Here is a 17,760-nt window from a genome sequence, read left to right on the forward strand (position 1 = left end):
ACTATGTCTTTATCACATCCTGCTGACACAAACCCCAATCAATCTTTGCTGCCTATAAAAAAGAAAGTAAGGGGGAGTATTTACATCACAACTGAAGCCTTTTTAAGAGAAATCAATTCACCCTAAGACTATCTCTACCTGGTAAGTTCTCTTTAATTTTCCCAGTGGGGTACAGAAAACTGTTTTATGCACAATGACAAGCTTCATGATTTTCTGTAATGCAAAATCAGAGTGAGAAATGTCAAAGTCTCAAAAGTGCTGCACTTAGCCTGCTACCTGTCCACCTGTGTTATTTATTAGTTATACTGTTCTTCAAACAACCACTGCTTTTCTTTTTTTTCCATCCTTTGGGATTATAAACTCAAGATTGGAAGCATATATGTATCTTCAAAGTAAGAATGTAAATTCAGGGGAAATAAGATTTAATTTAGTCAGTTCTCTAAGTTAAGGTATACACATGTCTTGAATACTTTAAATCTGTATCTCAATTGAATATATGTTGACAGTTTAATTGTGGGGGACAGAAACAAACAAAAAACATTGCTAGCAATATTTCCACTTTGTCTTACGGGAAGAAACTTTAGTTCTCTTCTCCCACCCCCACTCTCCATTTTGAAATTATCATTTTTTATCCATATTAAATTCTATTATATGGAGTTAGACACTATTAAATTGGATGAAATTTGAGATAATATGATCAAAACCTCTCAATTTACAAATGATGGAACTGAACCTTGTGGAGGCTAAATGACTCAACCACAGACCACAGATATGATTGTTACTAGATACTAACTCTTAGTCAATGGTCAATGGCCTCTTCAGTTGGTATAATTAAGCTGTAGGATATTAGGGTTGAACTACTGAATTGAAACAGTTCATGGTAATCTAAAATTCACAGATATGTCCCAAGCCCTATTAGTTTAATTTTCCTTTGGGTAACTTCCTTTTGTCACCATTAACAGAAGGTCAAGCATCACCTCGAAGAGCATTCCCCTCCAACCAAAGTCTTTGCCTAACACATCTTAACGTATCATCTACTGAATTCACTTTAACCAATATATACTAATGTTCTTCAATCAGCTATTCTTCATATACAAACTAAATATAAATTTAGATTCTTTGGTCTTTCATTATTCTTAATTGCTAATTATACCTTAATACTGCCACAATTGTAAGAATCAGAGCTCTTCTCTCAGATCTGGAAGGTGGGTAATAGGAGGGCAAATATAGTAGCAAAAAGTGAGTAGACAATTAATAACCCAGCGGAAACACTACATAAGCCCAAAGGATGATCACAAAGGGTCAGGACAGACTTTCAAAAAGAAGGGTCGCATTTATGGTAAGGGTATGATCTGGATCCCACTCCTCCAGTTTCAAGTCTTCCATATCACCTTGGTTTCCTCCCTCTCCTTAATTCCCTATAGCCAAACAGTTGTCAAGTTCCATAGTGATCTTTCTGCAGTTGCTTCTACATTCTCATACAAACCATCCATTTAGAGTCTAGTCATGGCAGTGGCCTCATAATAATTATCTCTGCCACAATTCTCTCCTCATTGCCAAAGTAACATCCTTTTTTTTTTTTTTCAGTTGATGAGTTGCCTTTTATTTATTTTTATTTTTAGTATAAATTTATTTATTTTAATTGGAGGCTAATTATTTTACAATATTGTATTGGTTTGCCATACATCAACATGAATCCGCCACGGGCGTATGCTTCAAGTTGCCACTGCATCACCTCATTCTTAGATTTCTGTAAGAGCCCCCTAGCTTATGTCCCTATTTCCAGGTTACCCTGCTACAGTTAATTCTGAACACACTGATGAAGTGACACTGTTTAAACCCAAGTCAGTTTGCAGCCAGTTAAACCAACTGTGCTCTTTCCCCATTGGGGCCCAGTGTGCAATGGCTATAAACAGCAGCCTCCTCAGTAGTGTATGCAGCCGGTGCCTGTACAAGTTTCCCTAAGGGACCTTGGAGACAACCCTTGCCAGTGAACCTTCATGACTGGCATGCTGTCCCCAATCTAGGCTCCACATGTACTAGGCAGTGGTACATGCACTGCCTTTGGAAAGCCCCAGGGCACAGTGGCCAGGGTCCACTTTGGCCAAGTCATAACATCCATCCACACCAAGCTGCAGAGCAATGAGCATGTAATTGAAGCCCTACACAGGGCCAAGTTCAAGTTCCCTGGTCGCCAGAAGATTCACATCTCCAAGAAGTGGGAAATTACTAAATTTAATATGGATAAAATTGAAAACATGGTGGCAGAAAAGCAGCTCATCCCAGATGGTTGTGTGGTCAAATACATCCCTAATGCTGGCCCTCTGGACAAATGGCAGCCCCTGCACTCATGAAAGCCTTGGTGTTGTCCCCTCCTTACACACACCAATAAATTCTACTTTCCGGTCCAAAAAAAGAAAGAAAGAAAAAGCTAAGGAAATCTGAATAAACCATGGACTTTAGTTAGGGAAAAAAAAAAGTCAGATCATATCACTCCTCTGCTCAAAACTTTTCAATGGCGCCCTATTTTCACTTCCAGTGAAAGTCAAAGTCCTTACAAGAGCCTGCAAGGCCCTACAGAGCTGCACACTCTCCATATCCCTCTGACCTCATCTCCTACTACTGTTTCTTTCATTCACTCAGCTCCAGTCACACCAACCACTTCACCGTTCCCCAAGAAGGCAGTAAGCCACATGTACTGTCTCTTCTCTTTGCCTGGAAAGATTTTTTCTGTAATCCATATAGCCCCTTCCATCACTTCTTCCCCTTTCAAGTTCTTGCTCAGGGAGACCTACTCTGTCCATCCTATTTAAATGGAAATACCCACCTCCTCCACACACTCTTGACCTGCTTTACCACACTCTGCTTTTCTTTTTAATAAAGCTTACCACATTCTCACACAGTCTATAATTTATTTTTGTTTATTTCTCCCACTAAAAGTATGAGCTCCATGAGAACAGAGATTTTCATCTGTTTGGTTAAGGGATGTAACCCTAATGCCTAGAGCAGTGCTTGGCACACAGAACTCGATAAAAAACTATAAATGACTATTACTTGCCCATCTGTATTTAAAGGCTCCTGACAGAATAAAGACTAATACCCTTAATACAGCATTCAAAGTCCTATATTATTCAGCCCTAGGCTACCTTCTGCATCTTCCTTCATGATCTATATGCTATGGAAAAATGGTAATCCTTTTTCCATCACATACCTATGTCCTGTTTGAGCACCCACTCTTCCCTGTATTGGAATGCCCATCCAGCTAGGTACATTTCTACTTCTAGAGCTTCCCTTGAGTTTAAAGTTGGTTATTAATAAGCCAAATGTGGGCCCCTGGTCAAAAATGGAGAATTATGCTTTGTTTACTGTCTTCTTAAGACTTTTTTCCCTAAAAGGCATCTTCGAATGATAAAGCACCTTAAGACAAAGGGGAAATTATATTCACATAAAAAATTATCCCAATTACTTGTGACAGAGAACCATAAAGAAAAACACTCTGCTTATGATTTCTTGATTTATAAGTTTCATTCGACTAGGGTGTATATCCTATATAACTATGCACATTTGACTGATAAGGATATTTTTCTCAGAGATTTCCCTCATGTAAAACTCTGCTGTCAAAAATATCTTCTTGCTACCATTACTTAGCACTCTACAACTATTCAGAAAAAGAGAGACAGAGAGAGAGAGAAATGTAGTCTATTGAAAAGAAAAATCTTTAAGGACATTTGAAGAGTTTCCTATTAAGGAGGAGGCAATTTTTGGACACTGCACATTAAAAACACATTGAAATTATTGTATAAATTACACTTAAGTTATCTGCATTAGAAAATAAAATATTTCTGCCACATAACTGTATTTACACATTAGTCAAAGAAGAGAAAGGAACATATAGATATCAAGGCGAGTGGGATGAATTGGGAGATTGGGACTGACATGTATACACTACTACGTATAAAAGAGTTAACTAATGAGTTCCTTGTACTATATAGCACAAGGAACTCTACTCAATGCTCTGTGGTGACTTAATGGAAAGGAAATCTAAAAGAGAATGGATATATGTATAACTAATTCACTTTGCTATACAGCAGAAACTAACACAACATTGTAAAGCAACTGTACTCCAATACAAATTAATTTAAAAGGAGACGAGAAAAGCAAGAGGAAAGTAGAAAAATACAAAGACATCTTTGTAGCCAGTGCTCTGGATGCAAGTTAATTTCTGCTGATTAAAAGATTTTTAAAAATCCATGTCGTCTACCTATTCACCAGACAATATCCATCTATGTATCCACCTCCATTCTACCTCACCATTTGCTAACATATTCATTATCTATCCACCTACCTATTCATCCATTCATTTACCCATGTGTCCATGAATTCAGTTATCCATTCATGTAGCCACATATTAATTTATCCCTCTGTGACATAATAAATAGGTTTAGTCTCTTCCCCTGGTTCCTGACACAGAGTTCCTAAATCCCTTGGAATTTCCTGGATGATAGAAAAATCTTTTGTTCTCATAAGGCAACTCTTAGTGAGCTCCTGAACAGCTTCAGAATGGGGCTGGTCACCAGAAAGATCAAGCCAGGATCAGAAACTTGGAACTTTAAGCCCCACCCCTCCATCCTCTGGGGAGGGGAGAGGGACTGTGGATTGTGTCAACCAATCACTCGTACAGTGATGAAACAGCCATAAAAATCTCTACACTATAGGGTTCAGAAAGATTTCAGGTTGGTGAATGTATCCATGTACTGGGAGGGTGGCACACCCCAAACTCCATCTGGACAGAAAATCCTGTGCTTACGACTCTTTCAGACCTTGCCCTGTATACTTCATTTGGCTGTTCATTTGTATCCTTTACAATATCCTTTATAATAAACTGATAAACATAACTAAAGCAAAAATAAATAAATAAAAAAGAGAGGAAGGTACAAAAGGAGAACAATAACAAAAACACCATCAACATGAAAAAAAATTCAGAGAGCTATAACGAGTTATCTCTTGGACAAGATTAAATCACAGACATTTTTTATGTGAATTGACCTTTACAACATTTTTAAATGGTTGTATTAAGATAGTCTCATTTATAATAATGTTCTACAGGGATGAGCTCTCAAATTTTATCTGAATGTAATTTATACAAGTGCATGCATCTCTCACACCACTTGCAAGCAGATATTATGGATTTTACTCTTGTGTATAAACTATAGAGCTACTATGGAGTTAAAACAACAACAAAAAAGATGACCCAAAAATGTTTATTAGAGTCACACCCCTGAATTAAAAGCACTGATTAAAGTCATTTTAGTAAGCTTTTATTGTGCAAATCTAACTATAATGGTCATTAGGATGAGGGCATATTATACCAATAAGTATAGTGACCATATATTTTCATTAAAATCAACTCTAGAAAAGCAATACACTTGTGAATTAGTCAAGCAATTAGAGTTTATGAACTTCATTTATGATCAGTTATATTCAATATAACTTACTACAGTACTCTCTGAGTACTGAATAATTGTAAAAGTTTCACTCCAGAGTCTCAACCCCTTAAGAATAAGGGCTGATTTACTTATAAAACTCTAATGCTGAAGTTCTGATTGAAATGCAGGAGTCATTATTACAAGAAAATTAAGTTTTAATTTTCCCAATCAGTCAGAAATTAACAAAAACAGCAAGATGTAAAGGTTCAGCTCTCTTATGGCTAGTGTCACATGGTAATACAATGTTTTATAAACATCTTCCAATTACTCTAGTACAACAGAAATTGGATGACTAAATTGCATATAATTCAAAACTCTCACCACCAACTCAAAAATTTAGCCATACTATTTGACTATTTTCCTCTCTTTTAGAGAAAATAAGTTGGTCATCACAATAAAGAGGCAATTATTTACCCAGCTTAAGTTTCTTAATCTTTAAGAAGGGTGAAGGCAATGTGATATATAGAAAAGCATATTCAATTCAATTAAGCAAATATTTGAGCACCTATTATGTACCTGTTCAGAGCTGGGCACTAGGAATACAATCATAAACAAGATGAGCATGTGCCCTAGGGAGGTTGTAGTCTAGATGAAGATCAGATGAATAAAAGAACAATCACAACAGAGAAATCCTGAGAGGACTGATCAGGTGGTACTCTATTAAAACCTCCATATACTATCCAAGTAAGGGAAGACTTTAAGAAAGGCCATCCATCTCAACCACTGACCCAGAATTTGAAATCTCTAGATGACATCCTTGACCAATACTTATTCGGATCAGCAGCAGTCATAGAGCTTCCCTGGTGGCTCAGCTGGTAAAGAATCTGCCTGCAATGTGGGAGACCTGGATTCGATCCCTAGGTTGGGACGATCCCCTGGAGAAGGGAAAGGCTACCCACTCCAGTATTCTGGCCTGGAGAATTCCATGGACTGTATAGTCCATGGAAGGACTGATGCTGAAGATCAGACTCCAATACTTTGGCCACCTGATGCAAAGAACTGACTCACTGGAAAAGACCCTGATGCTGGGAAAGATTGAAGGCGGGAGGAAGATGAGATGGTTGGATGGCATCACTGACTCAATGGACATGAGTTTGAGTAAACTTTGGGAGTTGGTGATGGACACGGAGGCCTGGTGTGCTGTAGTCCATGGGAAAGCAAAGAGTCACAAATGACTGAGCGACTAAACTGAACTGAGCAGTCATAGAAGGAAGTAATTATTCTTCAAAGCACTGCCTTTCAACTTTTCAGATTCTGGATTCACCCTGAACTTGACAAATCAATAACACCAATCAAGGCAATCCAAGGCTATTTAACTATCTGGCAACCAAGTTGAACATTTTGTTTGGCCCCATTCAAATCCTTTACTATAAAGACTGTTTTAATTGAGTATCTCTCCATTGTGTTTGTTTCACCAGGAAAGGTATATCTGATTTTTAGAACTGAGATCTATGTAGATAGAGGTTTGATTCTAAGAAGACAGGAGGAAAAAATTTTGGCTTTGAAAACCATTGAACTATAACTGCCTATATTTAAAATTACTCCCAAAACATTCTTTCATCTCTTTTCTAACAGGGGCATTTTCAGATGTCCACATGTCCCCTTAGGTACTGTATTCTTCTATCACCATTAACACTTACAAACAGAAGATAGATCAGCTGGCAGCGTGTTAGGCACTGGGATTTAAAGAGACAGGGCCCTGACCTTAAAGGACAAAAGCCTAGTAGTTGAGAAGATTAAGTCACAGGCATTAAGCTCCAACTCTCCACCCTACTTTGATGTTGGGAACATCTCAAAGTGTACATTTCATCATTTTAATAGAGCAATACTTTTCTATTTCTGTAACCAAAAGGACACAATCTCAGAAGTACTGTCAAATCAAAAGTCTCAAAATTCAATCCACCAGTGAAGTGAAAGTGTTAGTGGCTCAGCTGGGTTCTTTGCGACCTTATGGACTGTAGCCTGCCAGGCTCCTCAGTCCATGGAATTGTCCAGGCAAGAATACTGGAATGGGTAGCCATTAACCCACCAGAGCTCTTGGCTATTACAAATCATAATTCTCGCCACCATTTTTATGACAAGAGAAAAACTCCTTTTGGGATTTGCCTCTTAAGACGTTCTTTCAATATAAAGAACAAAATGTGTATCTACCAGAAATTGAAATATGACACCACAGAATAGGGCTTCAGTTTTCTTCATGAAGCAAAAGACCATGTTAGTTCACTGGGTAAGTTTCAAAACTCTGTCACAAGTTCTTCTCAAGCTTAAACTAATTGTCTTGCCATGAACTTAAACCTGTAACTACCAAGAGGGATGTCTATGATATGGGAATCCAGCTATCTCTTCTGTGTAATTTAGTTTCTGTGTAGCTTAACGACTAGGGGTGAAGTGTTCAAGAAACTTAGAAAACAAATTTATGGTTACCAAAAGGGAAAGGCGGGGGGAGGGATAAGTTAGGGATTGGGATTAGCAGATATATATTACTATATATGAAATAAACAATAAGGTCCTACTATATAGCACAGGGAACTATGTTCAATACCAGGTGAAAAACTATAATAAAAATAATCTGAAAGAAAATACATATATTTACTATACACCAGAAACTAATACAACACTGTAAATCAACTATACCTCAATCAAAAGAAATTAATATAGAAATAATTTTTTTAAAAAAAGAAATGTATGTTTGCTGGTTAGGCCTTAAAATTCATGCTAATGAACTGGAAGTCAATTAGTAATTAAATTAATTAAAAACAATTGCAGGAATAATCCAGGTTTTTCATAGTAGTACCTCCTTCTGCAGATACTAAAACCATTTCAAATGGGAAAACTGTTGGGACATGAAAATTCTTTCTTATTCTATGAATAAAAAGCAACAGAAATGAAAAGAAAGCCAGCTTTGCCCAGCATAGTACCTTGTACATAATAGATATTCTTAGATCAATGAGTTAGCCAAGTGGGGCTCGATATTTAATAAATAAATTTTTACCTTCTGTTTTTTTTTTTTTAAAGAAAGACAGATGCCTCTACCAAACATTGTTTGAGAACTCATCATAGGCTCACCATTTTGTGACTCATAAAAGTTAAGATGTGACTCCACCCTTAAGGTATTTACAATCTAATCAGGGAGTGAAAACTAACCATTGAGGAGATTCTGAGGTATGTTGCTCCTCCTCCTCTTCCACAGGCACTGTCACATGTCCTGCTTATTAATTTCATAGCAGAACCGCTACCTGAAATTATGTTTACTTATCTATTTACCTATTTATGTTCCAGCTTCTAGAAAACAAGTTCCATAACAGCAGCACCCTTAATTTTCCTGTCTTAATCACTTCTGGATCTCCAACACTTAACAGTAGCTGGCACATCATACCTGCTCAAGTATGTGGTGAATAAATTAAGTACAATAGGAATTCAGAGAAGAAATAATATAGTTTCTTTAAAAAAAAAGTGAAAGTGTTAGTTGCTCAATCATGTCTGACTCTTTGCAACCCCATTAAGAAACTATAAAGAATCATACTCTAATAGCTGGGTAGGATTTGAATAGCCAGAAAAAGAGGAGGAAAAGGAAATGAGATGGGGAGCAGTATTAACATTTTACTTTAGGGAAGCAGCCTTAGGAAACAAAGGGTTCAAGTTAGAGTGTATTAAATTTCAAGTAAGTAGCATGGTGTGAATGAAAAATGTTACCTGCCAGATCAGTAAACAAAGGATGTTGCCGCTATCAAGCCAACAACTACTGCAGCAGCCCCGGCTGTGCACCCAGAGGGGATTCACAATGGAGAAGAGCAGAATACTGACCCTAGATAGTTAAGGTGCATATGGAAGGAATGATCTCAGTGAGCCCAGACTCTTGCATCTTCCCATACCTAGAAATGCACTAAATTCATAACGTGATGTCTGGTTTTCTTTAATTCACAGTAAATTTTTGATGTTGTGATTACCTGGTTTTTGTTGCAAAACTCTTATATCCTGACTCCTCCCTTACCTCTTTGGAGTACTCCCTCAGGGTTATCTGAGAGTCTGTCTTCTGGGCTTAAGTCCTCAGAAATTCTGCCCAACAAAACATAATTCTCAACTTTAAAGCTACATATATACATATATATATATATATACACACACACATATTTTTTTTTTCCCAGTTGACAGAGGGGACAGACTAGAGATGGTCTTGAAAACCAAAAGGAGTAGTCTAGGCTGTCTGACAGCCATCAAAGGTTCTGATTCAGAGAGAGATGGAGAAGGGGGTATTTTAGAAAGATGATTTCAGGTGGTATAGGTCCACGATGTCCTATCCGAAACCCTTGAAGTCAGAGGTGTTTTGGAATTCAAAGTGATTCATATTTGAGAAAGGAATATGGTATGTATACCATATATTACAAAACACACCCAGCGGGATCTGGGCTAGCACACTAAATGAAATGCATTCAAGGTTAGCAGGGAAACATGAATACTCCACAAAACAGGATAAGTAAAGTTTATCTACGGCCTCAAGCCAGGCTGGGTTTCGTGGCCAAATGATAAAATTCTGTTTTCAGAGCTTTCAGATTTTAGCATTTCAGAGAAGGGCTGTAGGCTGTAATATTCAGAATAGATTGAGGAAGGAATCACAGGCTAAAACGGAGGCTTGCAGAGAACAGCAAGTTTGACCTATTCTATCTAAATACTAGCCACAATTTACTGAGCGTTTATTTTATGCCAAGCACTACACCAAGAGCTTTACATGCATTCCACATTTAAATCCTCACAGTAATCCTATGATATAGGAATTTACTGTCCTATTTGACAGGTCAGAAAATCAAGGTTTGCAGTCAACAAGTTATTTGCCTACATGCACAAATATATTAAAAGAAAATAAATTACACAGTTGCAATTAGCATTTAGGTCTGAGCAGAACCCAAGCTCTAAAACCTCTATCTACATCCTGAAATCTGCCTTCATCATATATAACAATACTGGTTAGAACACAAGTTCTTTTTCCATCTTAGCCTTTCCATTTAGACTTTGCTTTGCTCGCAGCACTCACCCCATGCCCCTCTTCTTCATCTGGCCATCTCCTACTCACCTCTGTAGGTCTCAGTTGAGCTGAAGCTGGTCCTGTTATAGTCCCCCATGGTTCCTGACTTCTCCCTTTAGAACACATTCCAGTCATCAAATTATAATTCCCTATCTATGCCAGTATTCCCTGCTATACTATAAACTCAGTGCAGTGAAGACTAGGTCTCTTTTGGTCCCCACTGTGTCCTCAAATTTTTTCCCGTTTCTAGCACTGATTGCACCCAAACCTGTCATGATTTACCGAATTGTAGATGCAAACAGAGGAGAGACAGAGAGAGAGAGAGAGATCTAGTTGTGAGGTGATAAGAGCTTAGGCTATAATGGTAGCAATGGGAATAGAGAGAAGACAGTTACTATATATAATTTTGCTTAAAATTATGAGTGTTATTATAGCAATTATATGCAGACATATGATCGTTGCTTCTGTTAAATAGAGTAATTTAATATCTGTTGTTGTGATTACTATCTTCATAATACAAAATAACCTCTAAATGGCTATGATTATCACTGGAGATATTTCACTTCAGAATGACTTGCCATGTATCTACTTCAAGAAGTTTTTATAAATAACCACATCATTTAGTTTTCTGATGTAGCTGCAAAGTTAATCTGACAAAACAAAATAATTCACTCCTCTAAATAGCAACCCACTGCAGTATTCTTGCCTGGAGAATCCCATGGACAGAGGAGCCTGGTGGCCTACAGTCCATGGGATCATGAAGAGTGGGACACGACTGAGCAACTAACACAAAGATTCAAGAGTATGAATCTCCTAAAACTGAAAATTATATCTGAGTTGTGAATAAGGTATTATTACAACATACTTTTTGGAGGAAAAGATAACTAGAGTCAACCAATGATTTAATTTCACTATTAGTGCTTTTAGCTAATATTCTTGAATTTGTAAACAATTCCCAAGTCAGAAACAGGTTATCATCTAAAAGTTCAATTGTGTAGCAGGTGTTTAGCTCCTGGAACTCAAGTTTCCCAAGGTACAACTAGTAAAAACAACTTCCCAAGTGAATGTGGACAACCTTTCCCCCATGAAAAACAAAAATAGTTTATTTGGACTCATATAGGAAGGACATTTAAAGTAACTAATTATAACAAATACTGAACACTTAAAAACATAAGCAAAACATGACTATATGGTAGACAAAAATGATTTAAAATTTCAGAAAACTTCAAAAGGATCTTTCAAAGAATTTAGGATTAGCAAAAATTATTAAATTTGGTAACCTTCCATTTTTTCCTCACTGGCTTCAGATTCTATGTTGATTACTGATCAGATCAGATGAGATCAGTCACTCAGTCGTGTCCGATTCTTTGTGACCCCATGAATCTCGGCATACCAGGCCTCCCTGTCCATCACCAACTCGCGGAGTTCACTCAGACTCACGTCCATCGAGTCAGTGATGCCACCCAGCCATCTCATCCTCTGTCGTCCCCTTCTCCTCCTGCCCCCAATCCCTCCCAGCATCAGAGTCTTTTCCAAGGAGTCAACTCTTCGCATGAGGTGGCCAAAGTACTGGAGTTTCAGCTTTAGCATCATGCCTTCCAAAGAAATCCCAGGGCTGATCTCCTTTAGAATGGACTGGTTGGATCTCCTTGCAGTCCAAGGGACTCTCAAGAGTCTTCTCCAACACCACACTTCAAAAGCATCAATTCTTTGGCGCTCAGCCTTCTTCACAGTCCAACTCTCACATCCATACATGACCACAGGAAAAACCATAGCCTTGACTAGATGGACCTTTGTTGGCAAAGTAATGTCTCTGCTTTTGAATATGCTATCTAGGTTGGTCATAACTTTCCTTCCAAGGAGTAAGCGTCTTTTAATTTCATGGCTGCAGTCACCATCTGCAGTGATTTTGGAGCCCAGAAAAATAAAGTCTGACACTGTTTCCACTGTTTCCCCATCTATTTCCCATGAAGTGATGGGACCAGATGCCATGATCTTCGTTTTCTGAATGTTGAGCTTTAAGCCAACTTTTTCACTCTCCACTTTCACCTTCATCAAGAGGCTTTTTAGTTCCTCTTCACTTTCTGCCCTAAGGGTGGTGTCATATGCATATCTGAAGTTATTGATATTTCTCCCAGCAATCTTGATGCCAGCTTGTGTTTCTTCCAGTCCAGCATTTCTCATGATGTACTCTGCATATAAGTTGAATAAACAGGGTGACAATATACAGCCTTGACGTACTCCTTTTCCTATTTGGAACCAGTCTGTTGTTCCACGTCCAGTTCTAACTGTTGCTTCCTGACCTGCATACAGATTTCTCAAGAGGCAGATCAGGTGGTCTGGTATTCCCACCTCTTTCAGAATTTTCCACAGTTTATTGTGATCCACACAGTCAAAGGCTTTGGCATAGTCAATAAAGCAGAAATAGATGTTTTTCTGGAACTCTCTTGCTTTTTCGATGATCCAGTGGATGTTGGCAATTTGATCTCTGGTTCCTCTGCCTTTTATAAAACCAGCTTGAACATCAGGACTGATAACTCCCTTTAAAGCTTCTGTCCTATAGGGTTCCTTAAATGGTTCTTTTCTTAGTTTCCATTTAGATAAGGAATTCCATCTGAAGATAGTGACAGAAATTCTGTCAAAATAAAATAACACATTGCAGAAAAACCTCATTTATGTCACTCTGTTTTACAAATACTATCATAACAAACTAACAAGTAGTTTTAAATTCCTAACTTTTTTATGATTTTAGGCAAAGCAACAATATATTAGTGTTTATTCTGATGGACCTCAAATTTCTTTCACTCTAACAGTGTTTTTCACAATCGACTTTTCATGTTTTGAACCAACTGAGGTGGAGTTAAGAACTTCAAATATTATTAATATTTATTTATTTATTGGCTGTGTTTGGTCCTTAGTTGAGGCATGTGGGATCTTCATCGTGTCATGTGGGATTTATCATTGTGGTGCAAATGTATATATTTATACATTTATTTGTGTATAAATTCCACAAATTAATCCATTTTAGAAATTAACCTGTTTTCTAGGCTTCTTTCAGGACCTAACTGAGGAAAGGAACAGAGAGGCTAATGTTGGCTTTGAGAAAATAAAATTAATTTAGTTCAAAAAAAAAAAGAGTTTAAGTACAAACTTGTTCTGCCAAGTTGAAAAAAGTCTCCATTTTCAGATATCCACTGAGTTCTTCAGATCTCAAATTTTGCAAACTATACACAAATGTCTTCCTAGGTAAGTTTTTAAACAGTGACCATTTCTTTTAGGAAGGTACTAGAGTGACCTCCTCCCTTTCTAGTAATAATATAACGTGCTAAGAGAGGCATTTTCTTTTATATGAAATGCAGAAGTGAAACTTTCTGTTGGCCAAAGGATATGAACAGTAACTAAACATGAACATGTAAGCCACAGATATTGAAAGGGAAGAAAAGTTTTAGTTTTAAAACTCAGAAGGCAGTGAAGTGTGGTATCTGTCAACAGTAGCCAACAGTTCTTAGTCCTTGCCTCAGTGAGAGTATGCTTTAAAGAATGTGGAAACATAATAAAGTGGTACTTTTTTTTTATTTTTACCTTTCTGGATGTCACTCCCAAGGTCTTAGTTCATACCTTAATTATAGCATTTCTCAAAGTATGTACTTTCCCACTAGAGAGCACGGATTTCCTAAGGGAGGGACTGGCTCTTAAATAGTATTGGATAGACTCTTGAGAGTCCCTTGGACTGCAAGGAGATCCAACCAGTCCATCCTAAAGGAGATCAGTCCTGAATATTCACTGGAAGGACTGATGCTGAAGCTGAAACTCCAATACTTCGGCCACCTGATGCGAAGACCTGACTCATTTGAAAAGACCCTGATGCTGGGAAAGGTTGAAGGCAGGAAGAGAAGGGGACGACAGAGGATGAGATAGTTGGATGACATCACCGACTCAATGGGCATGAGTCTGAGTAAACTCCGGGAGTTGGTGATGGACAGGGAGGCCTGGCGTGCTGCAGTCCATGGGGTTGCAAAGAGTCAGACACGACTGAGTGACTGAACTGAACTGAATTGATGTGATATAAATGGGTAAAAAATGGCCTCTATATACTGACCCTCTGTGGTCCACCTCTTTGGGATTCTCCAGGCAAGAATACTGGAGTGGGTTACCATGCCCTCCTCCAGGGGATCTTTCCAACCCAGGTATCGAACCCAGGTCTCCCACATTGCAGGCAGATTCTTTACCGTCTGAGCCACCAGAGAAGTCTTTACAGCAGCTAACACCCATTAAAAGTCCACAGGTTCCAAAATACAAATTTCTGCACATCTAATTGTTTTAAATATCACCCCAATAAGCAGATATTCAGCCATTAGAGCCTGTCTGGTTTGCTTACACTGTGAAACTGCACCCAATATCTGCTAGCCAAAGATAAAAATAATCCCTGTAACTATAAAAGACCCGATCACTGCTGTTCTCTGGAACTCTCTGACCCAAAGAATCCCCATTGTGCCACTGGGTGACTTTACCTAGACACATATGCTCCCTCTATGATCCTCCTCACTCCCAGGTGTTCCCTTGCCCTCTTCCTCATCTCAGTAGTGACCCCCTGCTCTCGTCTCTGGAAGGTCTCAGGCTAATGAGGGGGCTTGTCATGTGCAAGTCAGTGACAGTGAAAACTCAAAGTGTTAGTCATTCAGTTGTGTCCAACTCTTGGCACCCCCATGGACTGTAGCTCACCAGGCTCCTCTGTCCATGGAATTCTCCAGGCAAGAATACTGGAGTGGGTTGCCATTTCCTCCTCCAGGGGATCTTCCTGACCCAGGGATTGAACTTGGGTCTCCCACACTGCAGGCAGATTCTTTACTGTTTAAGTCACCAAGGAAGCCAAATATGCCAAAGGGTCACCCAAATAAAGCTCACTGTGTACTACTGTCATCTTGTGGTTGTATCTTTTTTCCTTGATCAGCCCCCAAATCCCTCAAACTCACTATACAATACCTAACTAAAGGTCCTTGGAGCAGCTACACATTTCTCAAATGAATTACTGGAAGCTGGTAATTCCTCAGTTTAAATAGAATGTCTCTCAGGTTTGAAAATAGCCCTTCCCACCACTGAAACAGTCCATCACATAAAGCAGCAGTCCCCAACCTGTTTGGCACCAGGGACTGGTTTCGTGGAAGGCAATTTTCCCACGATCTGAGGGTGGGGTGGGGGGATTGTTTCGGGATGATGCAAGCACATGACATTTATTTCTATTGTTATTACATCAGCTCCACCTCAAATCATCAGGCATTAGATCCCAGAGGTTGAGGACCCCTGACATAAAGAACCTCTGGGGCAGAACACTGAGCACAAAGCTGAAATGGTAAGAGAGAAGGGGTAGGAAGCCATAATATGGATGCCAACAACAAAGGCATAATTATAGCTGTCTTTTATTGAGGGTTGACTATGTTCCAGATATCATACCAATATTTTAAGATTGAATTTATGCAACAACCCTTAATGTATATTCCATCATTTATCCTCCTTTTACAAATGGGGAACCTGAGGCTTACTGATATTATATAATTTAATCATGGCTTATAGATGTTAATAGATGAAATCTAGATAACCCAGATTTGTGATTCTTGAAAGCCAATGTTCTTAAACAATATATAGATCACATATCAAAGAAATGAGAGCACCTAAAAACTCAGTGACAGCTAAAGAAGTATCAGTAGTCAAAGAAAAAACAGGGTTGATCTTAGAAAAGAGAACATGTAATAGTCATTTAGGGACACCACAGCCAGCTCAGCTGAGGGCAAGAGAGTGGAGAATTAGGAAATTAGTAGTCAAAGAGAACAATATAGAAGAATTTCAAAACCAAGAAAATAAATCCACAGAGAAAAATCCAGATGAGCAAAGAATGAACATCACCCTAAAAAACTGAAATTAACAGTTAACCTTCAGAGACATCCCTGGTAGTCCAGAGGCTAAGGCTCTATGCAGTGCAGGGGGCCAAGGTTCAATCCCTGGTCAGGGAACTAGATCCCACATGTCACAACTAAAATCTCTCATGCCACAACCAAAATTGAAGATTCCCATGTGCCGCAACTACAACCCAGGGCAGCCAAATAATAATATATTTTTAAAAACACTTAACCTCCGAAGTATAGTCATAACACTTACCTAAATATACCTTAAGAAATATATGTAATCTCTATGGTTTCCACTGACCAATCAGACTAGCTGACTAGCTCATTCCCTACCTACTAGGCCAACAAAAAGTGTGTGTGTGTGTGTGTGTGTGTGTGTGTGTGTTGATAGGCAAGGGAATCATTCAGGAAGGAATTATTATATACACACACCTCTGAAAGCTACATATTCAGAGGCCATGGGCATTTGTTGGAAAGTGACCTCCCCACACCCCAGTGAACTGGTTGCTTGATAGGTGGGGAAATAAAAGAAGAAGAAACAAATAGGAAGCTTATGTAAAAAATCAGTGTGTAAATATATTGCAAAATTTAATCGAAATTTTATAAAAAACATAAATTAGAAACTAAACAAAGGGACATCTGGGTCCCTTTTCCTCCTCTGGAATACATGGTTCCAAATTCTGTCTCCTAATCAAACTGGTACAGTTCAAAGTGCAGTATTTACATCCTGAGTCTATTACTGCTCCAGCTAGACAAAAAGTACAAGAAATACAATGCAGGGAAGAAAGGAGGCGGTGGGGAGGAAGAGGAGGAAATGAGAGGGAGGGGCAGGGACAAAGACAAAAGAATAGAAATGAATGAGATTCTCTTTAATTGCCAAATTGTAGAGGTAACTATCTAACAAGGAATGGTGCTAATTAATCATGTGTAAACAAAACAAAACAAAAACCAACACACACAAAGAAAAGCTAGACATACTCTCAGTGTTACTAATTAAGATTTGCTGACCACCTACTGTATGCCAAGCTCTATTAATGCATGCATGCTCTGTCATGTCTGACTCTTTGGGACCCCATGGACTGCAGTTTGTCAGGCTCCTCTGTCCATGGGATTTTCCCAGCAACAATAATGGGGTGGGTTGCCATTTCCTTCTCCAGGGGATTTTCCCGACCCAGGGATCAAACCCGGGTCTTCTACGTGTCCTGCATTGAAGGTAGATTCTTTACCCCGAGCCACCAGGAATGGGCTTTGGTTTAATTAATTAATCCGAAAAAACAACAAACGTGTAATGTAAATATTAGTATTGTCCCCATTGTATTGATTAGAAATCCGAGAGACACAGAACTTAAAATAA

General features: G+C 38.5%; 1 protein-coding gene and 1 non-coding gene across 4 annotated transcripts in view; one reads left to right on the plus strand and one right to left on the minus strand.

The window, feature by feature from the left end:
- DIAPH2 (diaphanous related formin 2) overlaps positions 1-17,760 on the minus strand; it is a 982,036-nt gene that overhangs the window by 924,791 nt on the left and 39,485 nt on the right. The gene's annotated exons all lie outside the window — the stretch shown is intronic.
- On the plus strand, positions 1,851-1,983 carry LOC113888274. The gene has a single exon (XR_003509910.1). It is a non-coding gene; the product is annotated as a small nucleolar RNA SNORA70 (small nucleolar RNA).

This window comes from Bos indicus x Bos taurus, chromosome X, assembly GCF_003369695.1.
Source record: "Bos indicus x Bos taurus breed Angus x Brahman F1 hybrid chromosome X, Bos_hybrid_MaternalHap_v2.0, whole genome shotgun sequence".
Taxonomy (NCBI): domain Eukaryota; kingdom Metazoa; phylum Chordata; class Mammalia; order Artiodactyla; family Bovidae; genus Bos; species Bos indicus x Bos taurus.